Source organism: Aphis gossypii, chromosome 1 (assembly GCF_020184175.1).
Source record: "Aphis gossypii isolate Hap1 chromosome 1, ASM2018417v2, whole genome shotgun sequence".
Classification (NCBI taxonomy): domain Eukaryota; kingdom Metazoa; phylum Arthropoda; class Insecta; order Hemiptera; family Aphididae; genus Aphis; species Aphis gossypii.
Genome location: NC_065530.1, coordinates 3,315,490 through 3,329,820, shown reverse-complemented (window position 1 = coordinate 3,329,820; position 14,331 = coordinate 3,315,490). Strand labels below are relative to the sequence as shown.

Genomic DNA, 14,331 nt, shown 5'->3' with positions numbered 1-14,331 from the left:
AACTGATAAAAGTAGGTTAATAATACATTTTAGTAATTATCTCTGTGTAAAGTTACGTAGGCGAGTTTGATTATTGAAAAACACACTCTTGAAATAATTAAATATATACTTACAATTTAAACAATTGTCCAATATTGCTCACTATTAAAGTAGGATTGATAAATGCCACAAACTTTTGAAACAAACAAACAATGAAAAGTAGGTACTCGAATTAAATACTATTATTCAAAATTATATTTTATGAATATCACGTCAAATGTGAAATGCAATTATAAATTATGAATTCTTTATATTATTTAGTGTATTAATTTTAAATAAACAAAATGTTTTATTTTGTGAAAATCGTCAATATAAATTTAAGCCAGCGTATTAAAATATTGCATAACAAAAAAATAGTATAGTAACATAATATTGTGTGCATCTATGAATTGTTTATAATATATAAATTTAATTTATGACATAGATACACGATAATAAACAATTAATTACAGCTTACAAGTTAAACTTTATGTGATTGAAATAATTTGAAAAAAGTGGGAAAGTGGGTACCGTTCTGCTGTACATTAGGGGGTGGGGTTTTTACTTAAGGCAACAATTAGAGATGAGTTAGCTGAAAATAATGAAGAAGACTGAAATCAAAAATTATGTTTTAGATATCTATTATTATTATACCTACCTAATGTCTTTAATACTACAAACCAAGTTGTTGTTTAGTTTTTATTTTAAAATGCAGATTATTATTAAGTTTGTTGTTATATTATAAACTATTTTATTCATATTAATTTTTATAGTTCTTATTATTATTAATAAAAACTATTTTATTCAAGTTTATATTTTAAAATGATAATTAATTGAATAAAAATCAATTGTTTGTATTAACTTTTTATCAAAGTCTGATTCAGTTCCTCTTAAATTTATTTTGTTTAAAATGTATTATTTTTGTTAATCAAGTTATAATTTAAATTTAATTTTATAACATATAGGTAGATACCTGACTATTATATTATAATTTTAATGTATTTATAAAAATATTGATAAAATGTGTATATTATATTTATTTTGTTCAAGTTTATAATATTTTAAAATTTGATGATTTGGATAGAAAAAAGACTATTGAAAAATAATATTATGTAAGTGGCACTTACCACTTATATAATAATAATTTTATGTAAAGTTAAAAAGGGCTTGTGAAAAAAAATACATAAAGGGCTTTTACCACTACAGCTTATTTTAATCAAAAGGGCTTCTATATAATGTATAATTCAATATGGACTTAACCCTCGAATCATGTGTTTTAAATAATAATTAAATAACTATTTTAGATAAGTATTGCAAATTAATAATGATCAATAAAATTGATATTCTTTCAATTTTCTAAAATTATAATTTCGCCAACTGTATGTTAAAAATTGTATTTTTCATGCAGTTTTATGTTCCTCTTCGACAATTTCAATTATGAGGGTTACGCTCTTTTTACAATAAATTATAATAACTTGTAATAAAAATAACAAAATCATACATGTTCAAATAAATTAATAATGCATCGAATGTTTTCTATTATTCAGTAGGCATAATAATTAGTAATAACTAACAGTTTACTGTAGTAAAAAATAATCTGTATTTCTTACCAATTAAATACTATTATTTAAAAATTTGGTTTCAAGCGATTGTAATGATAAATAATTCAATAATTTCCATCACTAGATATTACTCAATTTTTCGTAACAATTAATTTCTAGTTCTAATGGCAATTGTTTCAAAGCGTGAGATGAAAACTGAGATTAATATTAGCAAAATAAAAATTATTATAGTGTATATACTATATACCTACACATAATTTTGATTAAAAATAAGGTTTTACAATTTTTAAATATCTCATATAGACATATTATTCAAAGAACTCTTATGACAAAAAAAAAAAAAAAAAACCAAGCAAATGCTTGTAGTTAGTTACCAAATACTATTTAAGTTCAACTGGAAATACCTATTAATAAATTATTAAAACTATTAAAATTATTTAACAAAACATAATTTAATTTCAAACTAGTCATAACTAGTAACATTGATAACAACCAATATTTATTATAATTATAGTTGAGATACTTATATGACTTATATGATTATTGTATAAAAATAAATAAAATAATTGAAGTTACATAAATTGTGATGTTAGAGCTGATAAGAACATGGTTTATGGCAGATCTTTAATGTTTTGAACATAAAATAATTTCGTTTCGAATGTAATATTCTGCAATACCCATCAAAAACTAAGACAGATCAAAGGCGCAATTAGGTAGGGGCTTAGGTGTCTTAGCCCCCCCCCCAATATTTGGCTAGCCTCCATTAATATTATTATTGTTTCAGATATTATCAATGTTGCGCATTCCATAAACAAAATATACATGCATTGCATTTGTTCTAGCCCCCCTCCTTCTCTCCCCCCCCCCAAAAAAAAATTGACTCTAACTGCGCCTATGAGACAGATAAAACTTTACAATTACACTATGTATTTTAGTATTGTAAATAAAAGTAGCTTATTAACAAACATGGCCTATTTCACTTGGCAAATCATTTGGCCTGTTCATCTAAAGTTCATGGTTATGATATTACAAGTTAATTGTATACATATCAGAAAAAAATATAAAATATACTTATTTAATATTATTCATAAAGTAACTAACAAAATAATACCTTTAAATCAGTTAAAACCACGTATCAAGCATAGAAATATACTAATTTATTTTCATATTATATATAATATATATCTACCAATAATATAATTTATAAATGCATATTAAAAATGATGTGTGATTAATTACTTAGTGAATAATAGTTTATTGATTACAATAGTGTAAAATTAATTCACAAATATATAAACTATTGCAATTATAAAATATTTATGTATAGATACATAACAAATAATTAATACAATAATGAATTGATTGTACATAAAATAAAAATAAAACATAAAATGACAACGCCATAAACGTTAATAAAATCCAGATAAAATCATTTTTGATACCAAATTACAATAGCTTATTGCATTTATGATCCAAAAAATTAATATAAGACACTAAACTATAGAATATAACATTATATCAAATGCATACTACAGCTTTAAAATAAAAAGATTATTTAAACTAACAGAAAGAACCACAAAATAATTCAATTAATCACATCTATGAAAAAATTAATTCTTATATTCATAAAATAAATTACTGTAATAGTGCATTTAAATATTCTTTTTTTCGGTATCAGATGTTTCAAGTGGTTCTTTGAGTAATTGTTCACTCTTGTTGGTTTCATCTACTTGATTCTCGGGTGATTTAATGTTTTTATTAATGCATGGGCAGGATGGGAACAATGGAAAAACTTGATCATCGTCACTACTTTGGTCTTCGGGATTTTCAACTGGTGCCCTCCTGAACCAGTTCATCGTCATCTTGATAATAGCCCATAAGAAGAACAACAATGGCCCAAGCACACATGGTACACAAAACATTATTTAAGAATTTGATAACTGCTTAAATCAACTAAAACATAAAAAAAAGTATTAATAATAAAAAAATAAGCTGGAGAAGTCACTCAACTATATAGTAAGAGTAAGTGTCAAATGTACTTCGTTATTGAGTAGCCGAGTAGGTCATTACAATAGATGTACAGATGTGCTGAATTTGAATTCAATAATAAATCATAACATATATATAAAAAAACGGGCGTGAATAGAGACAAATTATAATTTTATTATTTTATATTAATAAATTATATTGTTAAAAGAAATTTATTTTTCTATGAATTATACTCAGTAAGTTGAACTAATTTTTGCTTAAAATAAAACGTTTATATTTTATAATAATTATTAAAATATTATTTCATATTTGTGAATACTTGAATACAGTGAATATTATATTTAATGGATACTTCTTAGTAACATAAACCTCTAAGAAGCAGATGGGTTTTTGGAAACCAAACTACAAACTTTCTAAAAACTAAATTATTTAAATACTAGATATTCCTATTTTTTCAATGTAATATCATTAGCTGTTATTAGTTTATAAATCAATACCAACAAACAGGTATAAATAACTTAAACAAAGTAATAGCAGACTGACTTAGTGTACCACAATTCCATAGTACAGTGGGGAGGGAACCAGGTTATAAGTTTTGGGACACTAGCAATAAAATATCTATAATTTGATATTTTTACTTTTTTTATTTTTGTTTAATGTTATATAATAATATAATGAATATATTTTATTTATTAATTTAATAAATTTACAATAAAATAATTGTATAAGGTAAAAAAAAAAGAAAAAAAAGTTATTGTGAGCCATTTAGATTTATATTTCCAAGTCTAAAATATATCATTAATCTGCCCTCACCTCTAGTGATCGTTAAATTTTCATAAAATAATAATTTTCATTATTCATTGTTTATAACATTAATATCTAATTAGGTAGGTACATAATATACTAAGGGCAAACGAAAGGAAAAAATTGTAAATTGCGCTCAATAGAAATATTATTTTTATTATAATAATTTAGCATTACCCAGAGGACACCGCGAAAAGGCGACTATCGCTATCCTCCAAAAATTATTTTTAATATAATGGGATTAATAAGTTGTTTTAAATATTTTTAGGTTAATTTTTACAGTATATAATAATAAAAAAAATTCAATACTAAAATATCAATTAAATTATATAATATAGACTATACATAGAGTAAATAGTATAATAAATGTATAAGTTATATATCAGCATAGTAATGAGACATCATTTCGTAATAGTATTTTTAATTTTAATTGTATTGTTGAATAATTTTTTCCATTGTTTTGAAATTTATAAGGTTCATTTATACTATTAATTTTTATGTAAATTTCTGACTTTAACTCTAATATTTTATCCATAAAATTATAAATATGATGATGAGGAATATAAAAGCTTTTATTAAAATTACTGTGGAAAGATTCACAGGCATTAGAAGTCCGTGTTAATGTTACGGAAGCTAATGCCCAAGTATTCGGAGGAAAGTTAACAAACAAAATCGCTAATATTATAATAATTAACGGTTACGTTTGATTTTTACATCAATAAATATTCAAAAGTATTTAAAACGGATGAATTCAAGGTCGCACTTAGATTAGATACTATGGGCGCATTTTACTACATAAAAATTTATACCACAAAATTACCGGGCGCAATTTACTATACTATTTTCACTACCTGCTCACTATGGGCGCAATTTACAATCGCCCTACTAATTAATATATGAAAAAATGAAGAACCCAAAAGATACCGGGCGGTGATCATTTGGGCGGAGGTAATAATTTTTACCAAAAAAATAATATTATTATGTTTGGGCGAGTGAAATTATTTTTACTTGTGCGAGGTAAAAACTGAGTGACAGATACTGATGATATTATTGCTAATCGTTATTAATCAATATTATCAATTATAAATTATTCTAAACTATACTATAATTATATTATATGTAATTTTATTTATAATTTTTGACTTATTATTAATTATTTATATTATATAATATGATTTTTGACTGTAGATTACTTATATTTTATATCAGGGGCGGCCAAACAGTCGATCGCGATCGACCGGTCGATCTTGGACAATTTCAAAGTCGATTGTGTTAGATTTTATTTTTAGAGCCACTCGCCCTATATGTTTCTTAATAATTATAGTTATTCAATAATAAAAAAAAATTTATATGGAAGTCGATCCTCAAAGGTGAAGTACATTTTTAGTAGATCATGACCAAAAACAGTTTGGCCACCCCTGTTTTATATGATTTGCATTTTCATCAAGTTCAAACGGTATTTTTAATTGAATAATTCTCGCCCAAGCGGTATATATCTATTCGTCCAAACGGTAGTTTTAGTTGAATAAACTCTCGCCTAAACACACTATATTTTGGGTCGATTCGCCCAAGTTACCAAAGAAAATATTTTGTGTTACACATCATATCAGGTTAAATTGCATTTACTTGTTTCTGAAAATAAATCTTTCAAACAGTTCAGTCACTTATTAATTTTAGACAATACAAAATATAAAATAAAGGTAATTATTTAGTACCTATTATTTTTATTATTATTAAATAACCTAATCTAGTCACTAATTAAATAAAAAAAAATACTTGTTCAGCATGTGATGCTGGGGTGATATGAAAGTGCTTACCCTAACTCTGAATGATTACATCAGGAATTACCCCAATTTTAAAATTTATTTTTGTGGAAACTGGTCAAAGATATATTTATGTTATATAAGTACATTTTCCTATCTGATTATGATGAGAATTATGACCATATCAAAATATATTTTTCATAATTGGAATACCTTAAGGATATACCCTGGATGCTACCATAATTTTCCACTACTTACATATACAGTGGATTCCGCTTAGTGTGGGTACGATGAGGGTGTCAGGACCAGTCCTATTTGCCTATATTAAGCCCATAAAAACCGAAATTAGTTCAAAAATACAACAATTTATTTATAATATCAAAAAAAGTTGTCATTTTGCACATGTGAATCATACAATTGAAAAAAATATTAAATTACTGCATAAATAAAACTAAATATAACATACTAAATAAAATTACTATTTTGAGAAGGAAGTATTATAAAACATAAAAGTTTAAATGATTATGCTTTTAATTACTTTCGACAAAAACTTTCTCATGATCCAACGAAATCCGATTATATTAGTCGTTTTTAAATACTCATTATGACGTGTAATGTATACATTCTAACGTTATGATAAAATGAAAATTGCCCACATAAACCGAAAAGTGCCCATATTATGCAATTTTTTTTTAACATTTATAGTTAAATACATTTGTATTGGGACCAGCCATTTTGCTCATATTAAGCGAATACCCATATTAACCGGTGCCCACATTAGGTGGAATTCACTGTAATTGAATAAAAATGTTTGCGTGCAATTGTACAATATTATACATTGTATCGATGAAATTTTATAGGTATGTAATCATAATATTATTCAGTTCTAACCATCTTTCACCAATACATATGAATAAAATTATTTTTTAATGATTTTTTTAATATAAAAAAAAATATACTAGGATGAATTAAATGGTAGAAAGAACTTACAATTTATTATAAACAAAGATTCACAAACAATTGAGTAAATCGATGAGACGCTCAATTGAAGACACCAAAAACTACGACAAGAAATATGAAAGTAATAATAATAGTATTTTAGATTTCTAGCACAATAGTCAGTAATTTAGTGGAGTGTGGTAGTATCGAAAGCTGGGTAAGTGCAAAAAAACCTTTAGGTACTTATTAAGGTAAATAAAAAATATTTATTTTTTATAATGTATAGTATTTATTTACCTTAACGCCGCAGAAGTATTGTAAAAACAGTTCCCGCTGCGTCGTCGGTTCAAACCTGAAAAAAAGTATTTATTTACCTATTTACAAATAAAACCCATTCGTCTATCTTTTTTCATAAATTCATTGGTAACTTTATCATAAAAATCTAAATCGTGTTTTGTTTTTATTAATAAAATATTATAAAACAATATTAAGATTATTTTATCATGATTAACCAAAAAAAAAAACCAACTACCGAAAGTTTGGTACCAGAAAAAGTATTTAAAACTATAAAAGCGCTCGATGTAGCGGCTTCCGACTGTTGCATAAAATCGTTGACACCCCGCCCTTCTGCGCCCCGCCATACCTACCATACTAGATAGTATGAGCCAGGTAATCAAAATCAGAAGCTCTTCTGTCAATATATTGCCTACCTACATGAACTAAATTTATTAATTTTCTTACCAATTACTATAAAATTATAATATAGACAATGAAGTATAATTAGGTACTGATGAGTATAACTATTATATTTAAAATAAAAAACTTATATTGTATTGCTCATTGATATAATGAATTAACAAAATTTATTTTTCTTCTTTTTTGAGCGGGCATGCGGCGCTTACCTCGCTCGCCCTGACCGCACGCCACTGAATTTATTTTATTTACTCAGTAAGAATTTAAAACAATAGTAATTTATATAACTCACCGTGTTAAACTATAATAATTACGAGTAATTACTGTTTATTTTCCCGTTTCTTCGTAAACTCAATGATAACGAACCGATAAGTGAGTAGATATCAGACACACTGTACTGGCCCCTGTATCGATCGATACACCTTGCATAAAATGATGCTGTGGTGGGCCACATATTAACACTACGCGCATGGGCGCATAGCGCGATCTGGATGTTCACCTCAACCGACCAGGGTAGAAAATGACTTTTCGGCGCACAACTTTCGTCCACTTTTACTCAGTCAAAATACTGGTAGACATCGTACTTAAATACTAGCCGCGAACTTCCGACCTATGTTCTCGCCAACGCCGGTCGGTCAAATCTTTTGTGCGCCCTGCCAAAATATTATTGCTGACGACTGATAATCTCGTGGTTACTAAGTACTAACAGATATAAAGAGAAACAAATATTATTTTAATACCGCATTACTACCGTATTCATTATTCATCCATTCAGCCTCTGTAGCTTATCTAGCATTATCTAAGCATTATGCTTATCTAGCATATCTAGCATATTAATTGAATAAAAATAATAAAGATAATGCGATTACATCAAATTATTGTTTTATTAATTAGTAATAGTTAAATTTGGTAATATCTAAATCGACATCGTTGACCTATTTAATTTAATGTTTTATGTGCTTACGATCTCTAAACTACGTTTAAAAAATATGCAGTCCTAGTATAAGGTAAGACGGCTTCCTCTTCCTATGCTATCCTACTTTTTTCATAACAGCCGTGAACATAATAATTGTTTCATAGCTAAAACAAATAATTGTTTAGCCATGAATATATTACTTCTACCATCCCTTCACGGTGTGCTGGCTACGATGAGTACAATCACTTGGAGGCGTGTTACCTTCAATTTTATTATAGTACAAAAATCGTATTGTTTTGAAAAATATTAAGTTAATTTATATGTTATCCGATTTTTCTGAAAAAAAAATTTGAATTCAGCAAAAAATAACTTTTATATCTTACTTTGATTTGATAGGTTTTTACTATTTATGAATAATTAATTAACTATACCGTTAGATATTATGAAATCACATACTTAAAAACAAGTATTTTTACTATCAAAAAATTAAACTCTAAATTTATTGGTATATACATTTGTTTACATTTTATTTTTATTTAGTTTATTTATACAACTATATATGTACATTTTTGTACATAAAAGGGTATAATTTAAACTTAAAAGTATACAAGTATATGTGATCTAAATATGATATGTAAATTAGATGGTTTATTAATTTCATAAATATGATTTATTTCAGATTAATTTCTATACATATTATTTACAATTTCTATAATTTAGAAATTTTACTTCCAAACTTGCAGTTATACCTATTACATTATTTCTAACGTTTATTAAAATTAAATTTAAAGTTTTAAATTTTCCTTAAAACAATGTTGGCGTTTCAAAATTTTATTTTATTTAACATTGTGATTTTAAAATTTTTTTTTTTTAGTTTTTAAATTTACTAATTTACGAATTACCGTCTGATAATTATCAGTAAAAATCTACGGGCCACATATTTTATGTCACTGCGGAACTATGATATTAAATAATTCATAGTTTTTCTCAAAATTACAAAAAAATATTAAAAATCATAAAATTTATGAAAATAAAATGGTGAAACGTTTACATTTTCAGAAAATTTCCTTTTTTTCGTTTTTTTTTTTTTTGAAAATAACTTTAAATAAAATTTTTTTTTAATTTTTCAACAAAAACATTAAATTAAATTAAAATATAAAACACTTGTAATCCTTGTCCCTACGAGTCTAACAAAAATAGTAAAATAATGATATCTCCGTTATTTCAGAACTTACATGGCAAATGAGTAAATCCTCACGGAACACTGTTTACTGTAAAACAATTAGCTAATTCACAGCTAAAAAAAAATACTACGAAAATATAACAAAAACAATAAGAATGTGATTACTCGTCAGATTCTTTTGACATTTTTAGACCATTAGAATAATATAATACGTATTGTGCAGAATCTATGCCACTAGTAATAAATGTGATTAAACACTGCTAACGCCAATGCTGAATCGACGATTAAAAAAATAGAAGCACAACATTTAGTAACTAAAAATATAAATACTATAATAATATTATATTCATACAGGAGACATTATTTATAGTAATTTATCGATAACATTGGTGTACAGAAATCTTGGAGTTTTACTTATTCCGCAGAATCATTTATGTTAGAAAACAATATAGGTAATTATAAAAATACCCATAAGGCATAAATATAAACTTATAGTACCTAATATAGATGGAAAGTATTCGCTTAGAATCGTTTTAATTCAGGACGAAGTGATGAATGTATTGATTTTACAATGATGTGTGTTTTTTTTTGTGTCTATGTACAGCATAACTTATCGAAATAATGCTTCAATTTCAAACTTCGGGGTTGGTTTCCGATGGCAAAGTGAATATCCTTGGTGCATTTTAAAGGTCAAAAGTAAAAAATTTAAAGTGGTTTTTAAAAAAAATGAGAAAACCAAAAAAAAATGTCAGAGAACGAGATTGAAATTATAACTATTATTTAATATGCATTCATTTTGTTTAGATTATTGGTCAAGTTGTCTGCACGATCAGGTTCAATAATCTTCGGTCACCAGATATGGTACTTTAATTCACAAACATTTAACCTATAATTCTACATAAAAAAATTATTGTAACATATAAAAAATCGTATGATAATATCATATTTTAAATACGTTCAATAATATTATATTATGTTAATATTGATATCACTCAGTATAAATATTATAAGTCCTACAGTCAGATGAAAATATTATGATTCTAAAAAGAACATACGTACTAAATATTAAAATATTAAAAACGTTATGGGTATCTATAGTTAACTAGATACCCATGATCCGATCTGTATATAATTTTATTTTCGTAGTATATATAGAACAACTAAATACCATACTTTCAAACTTTCATATCATCTATGCCATGTGGTATAAATACTATAACATGAGAGCCTATAGATAATATATATTATATATATACTACATAGGCTCTCTAGTACTACTATTGTTCTGTGGTAGTACGTATTTGTTTATTATTATCTATTTATCTGTAATTAATAAAGTAAATCTATGCTATACCAATATTATCTACAATAACCAAGTCCGAATTAAGACCCTCAGAGGCCCAGAGGCCAATACATGGTTGTGAGTCCTCACATGAAAACAATTCTTTAAAATTATAAAAGTATACAATAAAACATATATAAACATTTTTATTTAAGTATGATAACAATTAATGAGGATAAAAATATTAAAAACATATTATTTTTTTAATAAAATACATATTTATAATTAATAAAATTTATAAAATGTCTTTTATTTTTATTAAAAGTATTACAATATGTAGATATGAAGATATGACATAATGCATAGGTATAGTACTTAACCATTGCTTATATTCAATTTACATTTATTTAATAAACATTTACCTACTAATTACATTTTACGCAATTATTTTTATTTTACTCTTGTATTTAAATTATTTAAATTGACACTTTAGCACGCTCCTCTGCCAGAAATTTGACTTTTTTTTAAATTTATTTACCAATTATTTGAGTGCTAATTAACTGACAAAACATTCCTTATATTAAAGTTACTTAGGTTATATTGTTAAATTCAATGACTAAGCTAAGATTCGTTAATAATATTTAATAGTTTTCTAGCTTTCTGATAGTGCAGTGCAGTGGAGTATATTATAAATAGTGTTCTCCCTTTTCTTTCATTAAGCATAGATCTTCTAATTTGGCTGACGAAAATAAACGTACTTCAAAGAAGTATAAAGAAATATATATCTACAGATATTAAGTGTCAATCGACTTAACACTATTAATTTAACCGTAGTTTTTACAGAAATTAAACACAATTTATTGTTCAACAAATTTTCCAACTGTTTATCAAATATGTTTGTCACATGTACATTATAGACATTTTAGACTCCCTCTAAAGAATAAAAATTTTTAGCCTAAATCGGTATGTCTATTTTACTATTATACAATATCCTTGCAATAAGAATTTTCTCAAAAATGTAATATGAATTATTTTTTATTAATTATGATATACGTTATATACAATATTACAATAGAATATTGGTGATGTTTAAATATTTTGGATGTACTATACGATTATTGAATATTTTAGTTTTCGCACAAGTTTAATATATTATGTTCTTATTTTAATTCTATGAAAATAATTTAAACTTAAGGTAAATCATAAAAAATCAACAATTATACTAATTCTTTTTTTGAAAAAAAAAAAAAAATCAATTTTGTCTTATATCAAAACTGATTTTGTGGGTACGTGATATAATATTATACTGATTGATGAGCACTGTAATTTGAATATTAGAAGATAGCTGATGAATTTCGTGAGTGAACCACGAATGACATTTATTAGCAGTCGCACGTCTTGTTGGTCTACTCCCGACTCAACGCTTTGATGTACATTTGGTCGTATCTCGAAAATGTTCTAGGCGTTTTATAATACTATTTACAAAAGAACAGAAAACAGAAATGTTTTGTTGGGATTACAAATAGACGATTTTTCAGGAGTTCAATGTAGGCGATTTTTGAAAGGCTTGCACTTAAAACTTGTAAATGTGCTACCTACAACGCATAAGTGATCAGTGATTAATATTGTGTGTAACTTTAAAACCATTGATTTTATAATATTATGTTATACTATATACTATAGTATTGAAAACCCTAAACTCTCCCACACGCGTACGAACAAGATATCATCAACTCTTGTATCAAACAAAACTCATTACCTAAAATTCTATAAACGTTTTAGAAAAAAAAATGTTTTACATTAAAAAAAAAAACATATTTTTTATTGCTTTGATTTTTTAAGTTTTTTATTTTTTAAATGACAACACATTTTTAATTTTGTGTTCTGAAGCAAACTATTTTTCTGAGTCTTTCAATGGATAAGCAGTTAATGAGTTATAAAATAAATATTTAAAGTTTTAACAAATGGTGAGGTATGGAATACGCTACAAAATATTATTCTACTAATCAGCTTACCAGAACATTAAATAGTTTTCAAAAACGTTAATAGATTTTGATAAAATAAGTGTTGTTCTATAAAATAGTATAGCGCTCATTATATTATGTTGTTTTTACCTGTTAGAAAGACATAAACATTATTACTTTATTAGAATTAAAACTAGGTTAAATAAATATTTACTTAATTTGTAACAAAATTTATCATTAAGTCTTAGTCAGTGAATTTTAGTAGACTAAAAACAAAACAAAGAACTAGGTTAAGGTATAATACATATAGAAGATATTTTAAAAATTGGTTTTTCAGCATTGATCATAAAATGCGATTTATTGGGCATGATGTTCTATGAAACAAAACAGTAATAAATCATAATATTTAAATAATTGTGTGTGTTCATTCGTTTATATTAGTTGATACGTCAAAGGAATATTGGCGTATAGGACACAAATAAACGATTTTCCTAATACTCTTAGCAATGCGATAAGACTTATAAAATATATATTTTAGACTTTTGGTTGAAATAACTAACCGTTTAAACTAGCGAAATGTGTGCATACCAAAAATTATATAATTGTAAATAATTCAATTATGTAATTGGATAATATATAGTTTAGTGATAGTATAGGTACATACCAAATGAGTTATAAGAATCCAATGAATAACGTACATAATATAGTTTTGTCAGTATATAATGTACGGTGAACATGACGTGATGATATTTCTGCTAGTATAAAACTCACACTTGAGTTAGACTTTTCTTCATTATGTTAAATAATTTTATCATTTTTAATTTATTTTTTAAATATAATATATTGTTATAATATTATTCATATGGTTAGATTATATACATATACTGTATCATACCATTTACTTCAATAAATATTCAATCACCCACTAAATCTATAATAAATTTACAAATGCAAAGAAAACAACTTCGCTGCATCTTATATCGTTTATGTTGATATAATTATTATTACTTCGGATTTATTATCAAAACACGATAATAATTGATGTGACTCTACAAAGTTGTTCTATTAAATGTATAGCCAGTAAGCTGAACCGTTACACTGCTGGAGTTGTGTGCAGATACATTATTTTATAAGAAAATAATAATACAGAAATAACAGGCGCCAAAAATGTTGACGATTTCTGCCATGTGGATGTGGAAGACGGAAGTTCTCGCATAG

At 25.5% G+C, this 14,331-nt stretch overlaps 1 long non-coding RNA gene across 1 annotated transcript; it reads right to left on the bottom strand.

Moving 5' to 3' along the window:
- Positions 1-2,715: 2,715 nt before the first annotated feature.
- LOC114123225 (uncharacterized) lies at positions 2,716-8,210 on the bottom strand. Its single transcript, XR_007603249.1, has 3 exons — positions 8,061-8,210; positions 7,373-7,427; positions 2,716-3,533 (listed from the first exon to the last, which is right to left on the bottom strand). It is a non-coding gene; the product is annotated as an uncharacterized LOC114123225 (long non-coding RNA).
- Between the last annotated feature and the right edge of the window lie 6,121 nt (positions 8,211-14,331).